Source organism: Scyliorhinus torazame, chromosome 7 (genome assembly GCF_047496885.1).
Source record: "Scyliorhinus torazame isolate Kashiwa2021f chromosome 7, sScyTor2.1, whole genome shotgun sequence".
NCBI lineage: Eukaryota > Metazoa > Chordata > Chondrichthyes > Carcharhiniformes > Scyliorhinidae > Scyliorhinus > Scyliorhinus torazame.
This window is the reverse complement of record NC_092713.1, coordinates 237,883,248-237,895,738: the sequence shown is the minus strand read 5'-3', so window position 1 is coordinate 237,895,738 and position 12,491 is coordinate 237,883,248.

Below are 12,491 nucleotides of genomic sequence, written 5' to 3'. Positions count from 1 at the left end.
AGACATTGGGCCGCTCCAAAATGATGCTGGTAATTTAGTGATGGGAGACAAAGAAATAGCTGAGGAACTAAATAAGTACTTTGCATAAGTCTTCACAGTAGAAGACATGAGTAATATCCCAACAATTCAGGAGAGTCAGGGGGCAGAGTTGAATATGGTAGCCATCACAAAGGAGAAAGTGCTAAGAGGTCTAAAAATTGATAAATCTCCGGGCCCAGATGGGCTACATCCTAGAGTTCTAAAGGAGATAGCTGAAGAAATAGTGGAGGCGTTAGTTATGATCTATCAAAAGTCACTGGAGTCAGGGAAAGTCCCAGAGGATTGGAAAATCGCTGTTGTAACCCCCCTGTTCAAGAAGGGAACAAGGAAAAAGATGGAAAATTATAGGCCAATTAACCTAACCTCGGTTGTTGGCAAGATTCTAGAATCCATTGTTAAGGATGAGATTTCTAAATTCTTGGAAGTGCAGGGTCGGATTAGGACAAGTCAGCATAGATTTAGTAAGGGGAGGTCGTGCCTGACAAACCTGTTAGAGTTCTTTGACGAGATAACAAATAGGTTAGACCAAGGAGAGCCAATGGATGTTATCTATCTTGACTTCCAAAGGCCTTTGATAAGATGCCTCATGGGAGACTGCTGAGTAAAATAAGGGCCCATGGTATTCGAGGCAAGGTACTAACATGGATTGGCTGTCAGGCGGAAGGCAGAGAGTTGGGACAAAAGGTTATTTTTCGGAATGGCAACCGGTGACGAGTGGTGTCCCGCAGGGTTCAGTGTTGGGGCCACAGCTGTTCTCTTTATATATTAACGATCTAGATGACGGGACTGGGGGCATTCTGGCTAAGTTTGCCGATGATACAAAGATAGGTGGAGGGGCAGGTAGTATGGAGGAGGTGGGGAGGCTGCAGAAAGATTTAGACAGTTTAGGAGAGTGGTCCAAGAAATGGCTGATGAAATTCAATGTGGGCAAGTGCGAGGCCTTGCACTTTAGAAAATAGTCCATGCCTCTATTCATTTTTCCAAACGGTGACAAAATTCATAATGCTGAAGTGCAAAGGGACTTGGGAGTCCTAGTCCAGGATTCTCTAAAGGTAAACTTGCAGGTTGAGTCCGTAATTCAGAAAGCAAATGCAATGTTGTCATTTATCTCAAGAGGCTTGGAATATAAAAGCAGGGATGTGCTTCTGAAGCTTTATAAAGCATTAGTTCGGCCCCATTTAGAATACTGTGAGCAATTTTGGGCCCCACACCTCAGGAAGGACATACTGGCACTGGAGCGGATCCAGCGGAGATTCTCACGGATGATCCCAGGAATGGTAGGCCTAACATACGATGAACGTCTGAGGATCCTGGGATTATATTCATTGGAGTTTAGGAGGTTGAGGGGAGATCTAATAGAAACTTACAAGATAAGTAATGGATTAGATAGGGTGGACGTAGGGAAGTTGTTTCCATTAGCAGGGGAGACTAGGACCTGGGGGCACAGTCTTAGAATAAAAGGGAGTCACTTTAGAACAAATATGAGAAATTTTTTAGTGGTGTGTCTGTGAAATTCATTGCCACAGAGGGCGGTGGCGGCCGGGACGTTGAGTGTCTTTAAGACAGAAGTTGATAAATTCTTGATTTCTCGAGGAATTAAGGGCTATGGAGAGAGCGCGGGTAAGTGGAGTTGAAATCAGCCATGATTGAATGGTGGAGTGGACTCGATGGGCCGAATGGCCTTACTTCCGCTCCTATGTCTTATGGTAATATCAATCCCCATATCAATAACAACGATCCCATCCTCCCACCAAACCCCAGACATTGGCCCGCATGTTAACATAAACAAATAACAAAGAGGAATCAGGAATCACCCATGGTCACCATTAACACATGCAGTCCCCCCTCCCAGCCCCCACACCCTAATGTTCGATGTGATGCAATTCTTGAAAGTGCATAATGAATAACGCCAATGAATTGTAGAATCCTCCCATCCTTCACCTCAGTTCAAATTTGACCTTTTCAAGCATCAAGAATTCCAGCAGACCCTGCCCCCCCCCCCCCCCCCCCCCCCCCGCCATCCCACGGCACAGGGTGGAGAGGTTGATCTCCACCCTTACAGGATCCGCCTTCGGGCGATCAACAAGGCGAAGGCTACAGCATCTGCCTCCGCTCCCCTTTCCAACCCTGGCTGGTCCGACACCCTGAATATGGCCTCCCGAGAGCCCGGGTCCAGTTTCACGTGCACCACTTTAGAGATTACCCTAAACACCTCCTTCCAGTAATTCTCCAGCTTTGGACAGGACCAAAACATGAACGTGGTTTGCGGGGCCTCCCCCGCAATGTTCACACACATCTACCCCCTCAAAGAGCCGGCTCATCCTCGCCCTTGTAAGGTGCGCTCTATACACCACCTTCAGCTGTATCAGCCCCAACCTCGCACACGAGGTGGAGGCGTTCACCCTCCGGAGCACCTCACACGAGAACCCCTCCTCCATACCCTCTCCCAACTCTTCCTTCCGCTTTGCCTTGATCCCTTCTAGCAGCGCCTTCTCCTCCTCCAAAATAGCCCCGTAAACCGCCGATACTACTGTCATGGAAATCATAATAAAGACAAATTCCTCGAGGTTCGATTTAAAGAAATTTATTGACACAAATATATTTGTGGAGCGTGTTCCTGTTGCAAAAGCTAGTGCACTGCACTCTGAGTAATACAGTCAAAAACCATTATATTTATAGTGTGAAATAAACAAGCTTGAAGAGAAAAAGCTTGGGAACATATGCAAGAGGAAATATAAATATTTTGCCCTTGGTTGAAAAACAATTCGAGTACGCATTTTGTTGTCCTTCGGAAGAACACCTTATCATAAGACCCGTACACCATACGAAGCAGTATTTAATTTACATTACTTGACCTACTTATTTTCGCTCAAAAGCAGTGTTAAAATATAGTCAATATTCCCAGCATGCTTCTAAATTGATAACTCATTAACTTCCCTTCCACAATTCCCTCCTTGTTGATCTTTTGATCAACACCTTTTAGTAAATTATCGTGTCCGCCGTAGAGAAGGTGGTTTATAATGTAAGAGGAATGGACGTATGACAGTTCCCTACGTGTTATGAGCCTGGTAGCAAGGAGGCAAGGCGGCTCGGGCTGTTCTCCCATGTTAGTCCAATAAAAATATCTTGCGCAATATTAAAACAGTAACCATACGACAAGATTACAAGGGTGATTATAATCCATAACACAATTCTCTGTTCTGACGATCCTACCATCCAAAGCCAAAGTCCCATCCCTCATTTTCGTGTAATCTTGTTACCTCTCTACGAATGTGATCCACCAGGTTATCAATTTTTCTGAGTTATCAGGGATGTATGTGCAACAGTCACTTCCAATCAGGGCACAAGTTTTTCAGCTAACAAGAAATCAAGAGCCATTCTATTCTGCAGGGCCACTGCTCTTATAGTAACCACCTCAGTTTCTATCTGGTTAACAGCTTCTGCAGTGTCATTAGCTACCTGCTCAAGGATGTCTCGTAGTTCACGTAGTTCGTATGCATTAGTGGCTATTCCTAATGGTGGTATCATTATTCCCAGCATTTGTGCCCATGTCATAATATTTTGTGTCGTCCTATGATGGGGATGGTCCTGCAATTGCTGAATGTGATGCACATAAGTGACAACGTATCCAAAATAGCAGGAGCCTTCCCAATTTTCTGGTGTGGCCACATAAAATACGTGCCGTTATATGCGGTCAGGTTTCCTTTACTATCAGTCTGTTTAGGGGCTGTTTAGCACAGGGCTACATCGCTGGCTTTGAAAGCAGACCAAGGCAGGCCAGCAGCACGGTTCAATTCCCGTAACAGCCTCCCCGAACAGGCGCCGGAATGTGGCGACTAGGGGCTTTTCACAGTAGCTTCATTTGAAGCCTACTTGTGGCAATAAGCGATTTTCATTTCATCATTAGTCTAATCGATTCCCTTCCCAGCAGCCTCCACTAGTTTGATTTTCAACTCTTGACTAATCAAAGATGAATAATCCTTTAGCTGTGAGGTAGAACATAGGGGGTTGCCAATTCAAGGTCTGATCACACTGACTCGTGCCGACTGGGTAGGTCCCATATGTTTTATGTTTCCTAAAGCATATGCTACCCTTTGGGAGTCCAGTGTAATTGGGAAAGATCAAACAGGGCGTTTGACGTGTGTTGCTAATTGTGTTTCTCTTTATTTGGCTCTGAATATGGAGGTCAATATGGTTGCCTTCCTTAATTCTAATTACATTTGCTCGAGAGTCACCAGGTATCTTTCGATACCGCCACAAGGTTCAAACTGAATACTGATCAAAGACTCAATACACCAGTTAGTTAGTTCAAAGTCAAATGCTTATTTATTTACACACAGTTAAATATACTCCTGCACAAATACTACAGACTAAACTATCACTATTGCTAAAGCCTATACTTAGCTTTGGGCGCCCACTCAGACAGAGGAACAATGGCCGTTGTTCGGTTCTGAGGCAGCTGGGGTCGAAGTGGTGAAGGGGAACAGCTAAGGTCATCTGTCTGGTAGCGTGCGTTGACCTTGGACTTGCTTGTTCTGGTGCAGCTGTTGGGCAGGTCTCTCCTCGCTGAGAGCCGGAGCCAAGAGAGCGATTCTCTCTTGGGGGATCCTTCTTAGACCCAAAAGTGGCTTTGCGTGCTTTTGGGCGAGCCTTGAACTTGGCCCCAATTAATTGGGCTGTTTCTCGATCGTTCCTATCGACTTCCTCCAATAAAGGGGTGGGTGCCCTGATGGATGGGCGTGTCCTAGGTGGCCGTTGGCCTGCTTTGTTCTGGTCTCCTCTGGTGCCGGGGTGTCTGCCTTAGTATCAGTTACTCAAATGTTACTCTTTTGTTCCTGGAGATGGGCCATTAGTATGCTAATGCGTTTGCAGTTTTGGTCTTGTCTGGGAGCTGCGGCTCCAATATGCAGACACACCCTGCACCTGCTTGTTTTCTCAGTATTGTCCATTTTCCCTGCAATCTTTGCAAAGTGTCCATTTTGTAATCAGGAAGTGGCCATCCCAGATGGCTACACTCCCACCTTGTGATCCTCAATGCGAGTGTGAAGGATCACATTACCGCGTCGTCTTCCTTCTCTGACCAAGCGGGGCACCCATAAGCACTTCATGGCTCTACACTGCCCTATCCTATGAAACGCAATTTTTACCTAAAATTTTATTTACATACATCAGTATAAAACTCTGCGGGGCGCTATGACATTCAGGCATGCATTACAAAATAAAAAAACTGGAACCTCTAACTATCCTCAATAAACTATCCTCACTCAAACAATCAACTATAATTCTACAACACTTTAAAATGTACAAATAGCAGCTACACAAGTTTCTCTGGCTTGGCAGTCAAGCACAGAGGTTTACATTTCTTTATTGAACAAAACACACACAAAGAAAAACGGATGCACTTTAATTCACTCAAGGGATTGGGGGGCTTGGTGAAGTCTGAAAATAGGGGACCTAAAAGTGTATACCGGGGTACGAGAGCGGTAGGCTCTCCTTCGCCATTTTCTGAGTCAAAGTGTCTGCACGACACTGCAGAGTATCGCCAGTACTAAGAGTGATTCTACTATGTGCGATAGTGAATACCAGGTTATAAACTTGTCTCACCAGGTCGGGGTGTCGGTAACTGTCTTGGGGTAACTATCTCGGGGTACAGTGTATGGCAGGGAATCATTCACGGCCTGTGTGGTAGGGTTCAGGGGGGTAGCATCCACGTGCAACTGAAGGGATCCCGCTAAGATCCAGGTGAAAAACGTGAAGGTTGTCTTCATCTTTCCTTTCGTTGGTCTTTTTCTTCCTCTGGGGTTCCTGGGGTTCTGGAGTTCGATGGACACAGGCCTAATATCTGTTATTATCTTGTTTAAGATCTCGTATGTTTGTCTGTCCTTTGTTGCTAATTACCCATTAGAATTGGTCATAATCTGTGACTTCCTCATTTTTGTTTTTTTTTAAACCAAATATTTGGGACAAGACATCCAAGAAAAAGACTGACACAGTGCGAGCCATCTCGCAGCCTGTGCGATCTACCAACCTAGTGTTTGAGGATGTAAATAGCATACGGAAGCAACCTAAGGGTCGCCAAAAACAAACAAAAGAATTTCGAACTGAAAGTGCCAAAATGGGGTGCGTATGGGCCGCAGCGGGTAAGAAATGGGTGGAATCCCCGGGTAGGACGGTGATCAGTTCCGTTTGTGCTCTACCCAAGCGTAGCTGACCAGAGGGGGGTCCTCCGGCAGGGCGGGGACTAGTGCCATTTCTCCACTGCCTGAGCGACCGGCAAGAACAGGTAAGAATGTGGTCCTCGTGGGGGGCTGCCTCTCGTGATCGAATCAGGAGAGTAGCTATGAGTGGTGTCTGCCGACAAACTAGTTCCTCTGAATGGTTGTCTGGCGACAAACTAGTTCCTCTAACAGCCATTGGGCGTCAAAAGGGTGGTGGCGTGGGGCCATGAAAAACTTTCAAATTCACAAACAACAAACGTACATTAAATGAACAAACATACAACAAACATGGTGCAGGTTCCATCAGAAAAGACACCGTATCTCTCCATCGGTTCATTTTTCCATCATGTGGACACCTCATTGCTCAGTAGCGAACAAGGTCGCAAAGGGATTCGTTTGGTGGGAGTCAGACTCTATGTCATCATCTTCTCCCGGCTGCCATACTCTTGACTGGAGTAGTTTGGCTAAAGCTGCTTAGGGTGAATTGGAGTCCATCTCATCATTCCGGATGAGCCTGAACGAATTGTCGCGATGCCAGAATCGTGTGTCGAGGTTGGAGCTGCTAGGTTGTAATCCGTAATCGTCGGGCGGTGGGTCTGGGTCAGGGGCTTTGATGTATGGGATTTCGAAGGGGTCACTGGAATCATGCTCTGATTTGCTGTGAGTGGGGCCTGGTGCAGGGATATAATCATAACGTGGTGTGCTGTGGTTGTCGTCATTGCCATCGCTATCAATGTCGCTGTCGCTGCAGGCTGAAGGAAGGGAGAGATGGAGTCGTGCCTCTGGGGGTGGAGTTGAAGATGTGTCTGAGGACGGGCTGGACTAACTGGGGGAGGGTAGGAATACGTCATCTGTGGGCGGGGCGTGCTCGTCTGCTGCTGCGAGCAAGATGTGGTGTGCATGGTTGTTCTGCGAGCCATAAGCCTTAAGCTGGTTTATGTGAAACCACGCAGACTTGCAATTGGGATATGTGATCTTGTATACCGAGGGGCTTACTTTGTCTGAACTGGTGTACGGTCTGGAAAATTTGGGGGAAAGGAATGAACTGGGGTTGTGCAGGGAAAGCAACACTTGCTGCCCTACTATAAACTCGGGGGCATGTACCTTTTTGTCGAAACAAGCTTTGCTTTGTTTCCTCCTGGTCCCAAGTCTCACAGCTGCTGCAAACCGGGCTCCCTTTATATTCTCAATTAACTGCTGTACAGCATTTTCATGCGTGAGGGCGGTGACTGTGGGGCTGGCCAAATCCAGTCCTAGTAAATACTCTGTCCCTTTCATGGGACATCCGGTCATGAGGGTGTGGGGGGTGTATCCTGTGGACGTGGATACTGTGTTTCTTAAGAACATGAAAGCAAATGGGAGAACTGAATCCCAGGTGCTGTTGAGAGTGGCTTTTAGAGTCCTGTTCATCCTCTCTACAATGCCGCTTGACTGGGGGTGGTAGGCTATGCGGAACTTCTGCCTAATTCCAAAAATTGTGAGGACATTTTTCATTACTCATCCTGTAAAATGGGAGCCTTGATCGGACTCTATACTGCGTGGGAGGCCCCATCTTGTAAAGATGTGCTGTGTTAGTATTTTAGCTGGTGTCTTGGTATTTTAGTTGGTGTCGTTCTGGATGGAAAAGCTTCCACCCATTTTGTGAAGGTGTCGATGACCACCAGCACATACTTATAACCATTTCTGCAGGGGGGTAGGAGTCCTATGTAATCTATCTGCAAATTCGTCCAGACGCCATTAACGGGGCGGGTGTGGCTAAGCTGAGTCTTTCTTGCATATCTGTCCGGATTGTTCTGGGCACAGATCAAGTAATTTTCCATGTAGTGAGTAACATCGGCTTTTAAATCAGGCCACCAGCAGAGAGGTCTGAGGTTTGTTAGGGTGGGTTCAATGCCTTGGTTCCTGCCCTGGCTGGGAACTACATAAATGCCTTCTTTCAAAATCACATTGTCATGTGTGGTGATTGTGTTCTTAAAATTATCATACGGGGCTGGGAAGCTTCCTTTTAAAACTTCCCTGAGTTTTTCATCTTCCTTCTGGGCCCTTGCTAGATCCTGAATGTTGGTCTGTGAGACCTGAACCGTGTGTACTGGGGTGCCCTCGGTGGGGGGGGGTTCCAAAAGTAACCATGTCTGGAACCTGCCTTCGCTGGGGCGTCTGCTTTAACGTTACTGGGGGGGGGGGGGGGGGGGGGGTTGGGGGGGGGGGGTTGGGGGGGGGGGGGAACGGGGACGGGACAGTTAATTATGCCCTATTTCCTATTTTTAGCTGTCTCTAGGATATGTTGGAGTAATGGGGCTGAGAGTAGGGGCTTTCCGTCTGCTGTGTTAGTATTTTAGCTGGTGTCTTGGTATTTTAGTTGGTGTCGTTCTGGATGGAAAAGCTTCCACCCATTTTGTGAAGGTGTCGATGACCACCAACACATACTTATAACCATTTCTGCAGGGGGGTAGGAGTCCTATGTAATCTATCTGCAAATTCGTCCAGACGCCATTAACGGGGCGGGTGTGGCTAAGCTGAGCCTTTCTTGCATATCTGTCCGGATTGTTCTGGGCACAGATCAAGTAATTTTCAATGTAGTGAGTAACATCGGCTTTTAAATCAGGCCACCAGCAGAGAGGTCTGAGGTTGGTTAGGGTGGGTTCAATGCCTTGGTGTCCATGATTGTCGTGGAACTGACAAATAATCTGGTTCCTGCCCTGGCTGGGAACTACATAAATGCCTTCTTTCAAAATCACATTGTCATGTGTGGTGATTGTGTTCTTAAAATTATCATACGGGGCTGGGAAGTTCCTTTTAAAACTTCCCTGAGTTTTTCATCTTCCTTCTGGGCCCTTGCTAGATCCTGAATGTTGGTCTGTGAGACCTGAACCGTGTGTACTGGGGTGCCCTCGGTGGGGGGGGTTCCAAAAGTAACCATGTCTGGAACCTGCCTTCGCTGGGGCGTCTGCTTTAACGTTACTGGGGGGGGGGGGTGGGGGGGGGGGGAACGGGGACGGGACAGTTAATTATGCCCTATTTCCTATTTTTAGCTGTCTCTAGGATATGTTGGAGTAATGGGGCTGAGAGTAGGGGCTTTCCATCTGCGGAAACAAATCCTCTAGTTTCCCACAGAGATAGGAATTCCGTTAAACTATTACAGACATATAAACTGTCCGAATATATGTCTGCTGGGGTTGGGTAGTTCAGGGTGGTCTACAATGTAAGCTATGGCTGCCAGTTCTGCTGCCTGCGAGCCTAGATGTCCTGGCAACTTTAGTGAAATCTCATCAAGGGCGCGTCCCTGCGCGTCCTCTACATAAATGCCGCAATCGGTGATTCTCTTTCCGTTCAAAATTGTGGAGGAGCCATCCACATAAATTTTCAGGGGTGCGCACGTGTCTGTGGGCTGGCGTCTCTGGGGTGTACTACCTGCTTTCCTGGGAGCTGACTTAGATATAAATGGGCCTGTGTTGTGTTTTGTGGTGATGATCTCACACTCATGTGGGGTACCTGCATATTGCAAATTATCGGCTAGGAAAGTGTGGGTCTTGGTTCTTTTAACTGTAATGTCCCGTCCCTGTCAAAGAAGGGTCCAACGGGCTGCTCGGATTTGGCTGACTGTGCCATCTTTAAGCCGACCGTCTAATAACAGCTGTGTTGGGGTGTGTTCAGTGAGAATGGTGATGGGGTTGAGTCCTGTAATGTAGATGAAGTACTGTACTGCTCAAAAAACTGCGTGCAGGTGCCTTTCGCAGGCAGAAAATCCTTGCTCGACAGGATCTAACACGCGTGAGGCATATGCCACGGGGCGTAATTGGTCATGGCGTTCCTGGAGGAGCACGGCCGAAGGGGATCGGTCGGTGCTTGCAACTTCGATTGCGTATGGGGAAAGTGGACCTGGGACCTGTAGTGCGGAGGCTGTGCTGAGTGCTCTTTTTAAAGCATCACGGCATCTGTATGCTGTGGAAGCCATTACCAAGGTGCCTGCTTCTTGAGAAGTTCGGATAGGGGCGTTGCTTTTGTGGCGAAACCGTCAATATGGTTTCGGCAGTAGCCAACCAGTCCTAAAAATGACCGGAGGGCTGAGGCATTGTGGGGAAGGGGCCATTTGACGATCGAGTCAATTCTCTTTTGCTCGATCTCGCGTTTACCATGAGTGATTACTGTACCCAAGTAAATCACTTTTTCCTGCAAAATCTGGGCCTTCTTGGGGTTGACTTTACATCCAATCTCTTTTAGGAGTCCTAGGAGTTCGGCGAGAACTGAAATGTGCTCTCCCTTTGTGTCTGTCTGTAGTAGCAAGTCATCTACATACTGGACCAGACAATCGGGTCGGGAAAATTTTGCTAGTCCATTTGCCAGCTGTCAGTGGAAAATGGAGGGGGAGTTGTGGAAGGCAGGTCCACGTATATTGTTGTCCCTGGAATGTAAAGGCGAATTTGTACTGGCACGCTTTATCCAATGGAATGGACCATTAGCTGTTGCTAATGTCCAAAACCGAATTTTCTTTTGACTGGAATCCCTGTTTGAGCATGGTCTCGGGACTCGTGGCTACAGTGGGGGCTGCTACTGGGGTTACTTTGTTCAGTTCCCGGTAATCAATGGTCAGGTTGCCATGATCCATTGGGTTTCTTGACGGGCCAAATTGGTGCGTTGTTCGTAGAGGCTACTGATCTGAGCACGCCTTGAACAAACAGACTCTCTATTACTTTGGAGATTTCTCCCTCTGCCTCTTGGGGAAAACTGTACTGCTTTTGGGGTCTGGGGTCGGTATTTACCAAGCCAGCTATTTTGCCACAGTCGTGCTTGTGCTAGGGTTGAACCAGAAGTCTCCTACTGAGCTAATTCTGTTTTCATTGTCTCCAACCGTGAGCTTGGCGGGGGCTCATGCTGCCTTTGCCATTCTCTTTTTTAAAAAAAATATATTTTTTATTCTACATTTTCCTTCAAAAATTTACACCCCACCCACAAACAGTAAATGGTAACAAATACAAAATCAATCCCCTTAACAATACAAATGATCCCATCCTCCCACCACCCCAAACAACGGCCCACCTGTCAATATATGCATCCAATAAACCAAACCCTCCCACGGTGGAAACAAAAAACAAAGGAGAAAAAGAAAAAGGAGTCCGGGACCGCCCATGGTCACCATTGACCTATATAGTCCACTCCCTCTCCCCCCCTACACTCAACGCCATCCAGCCTCTGAAAGAGTACCGTACATGATACCCAAGAGTTGTACACCCCCCCCCCCCCCCCCAAGTCTCCAGTTCCTCCCGTCCACTGCCTCTTGTAAAACTCCTCCCCCCAACCTCGGTTCCTTCCCCCCAACTTTCCACCCCGGCTAGACCACCCGGACCCTGTTCTGCCAGGCTCCGATGGCCGCAACCCCTCCTCCCACCTCACTCCAGTTCACTGGCCGGCTTAAACCGGCCAGCGTGGAGGCCCCCGCCCGGGTCCCTCTCCCCCTTGCCCGGCCCTAGGAAAGCCCAGAGATCCCCTATAGCACACACACCCCGCATATCCACCTACACCCCAAAGAGCCCTCATTTCGAGTGAAAGTCCCATCCCTTCACTTGTCCAAATATATACAACATTGGCTCCTTTAGCCCCTACACCCGCACGCAGTGAAACAAAATAGAAGAAAATACAGTCATGAGGTTACATCGGCACATGGCCATTTCTCAATTTGTCAGTTCTGCACAGTCCTTCTGCCTTCGCAAACTCCTCCGCTGCTTCCGCCGTTCCAAAATAAAAGTCCCATAGCTTATAAGTCACCCTCAGCTTCGCTGGATATACAATGCCGCACTGCACCTTGCTAATGTACAGTGCCCTCTTCACCCGGTTGAAGGCAGCCCGCCTCCTCGCCAGCTTCACCGTAAAGTCCTGGTATACACGTATACCAGCTCCAGCCCACTGCACCACCCGCTTCTGCTTGGCCCAGCTCAGGACCTTCTCCTTCACACTGTACCTACGGAAGCACAGAGTCACTGCCCTTGGCGGCTCACTCGCCTTTGGTACAGGCCTCCACAATCGATGAGCCCGATCCAGTTCATATCGGGAGGGATCCTCCCCCACCCCCAATAGTTTTGCCAGCATCGCGGCAAAATACTCAGTCGGCTTCGGTCCTTCAACTCCTTCGGGCAGCCCCACAATCCTCACGTTCTGTCGCCTGGATCTGTTTTCCAGGTCTTCCATTTTTCCTCGCAGATCCTTGTTAATGTCCATCACCTTCCGCATCTCTTTCCC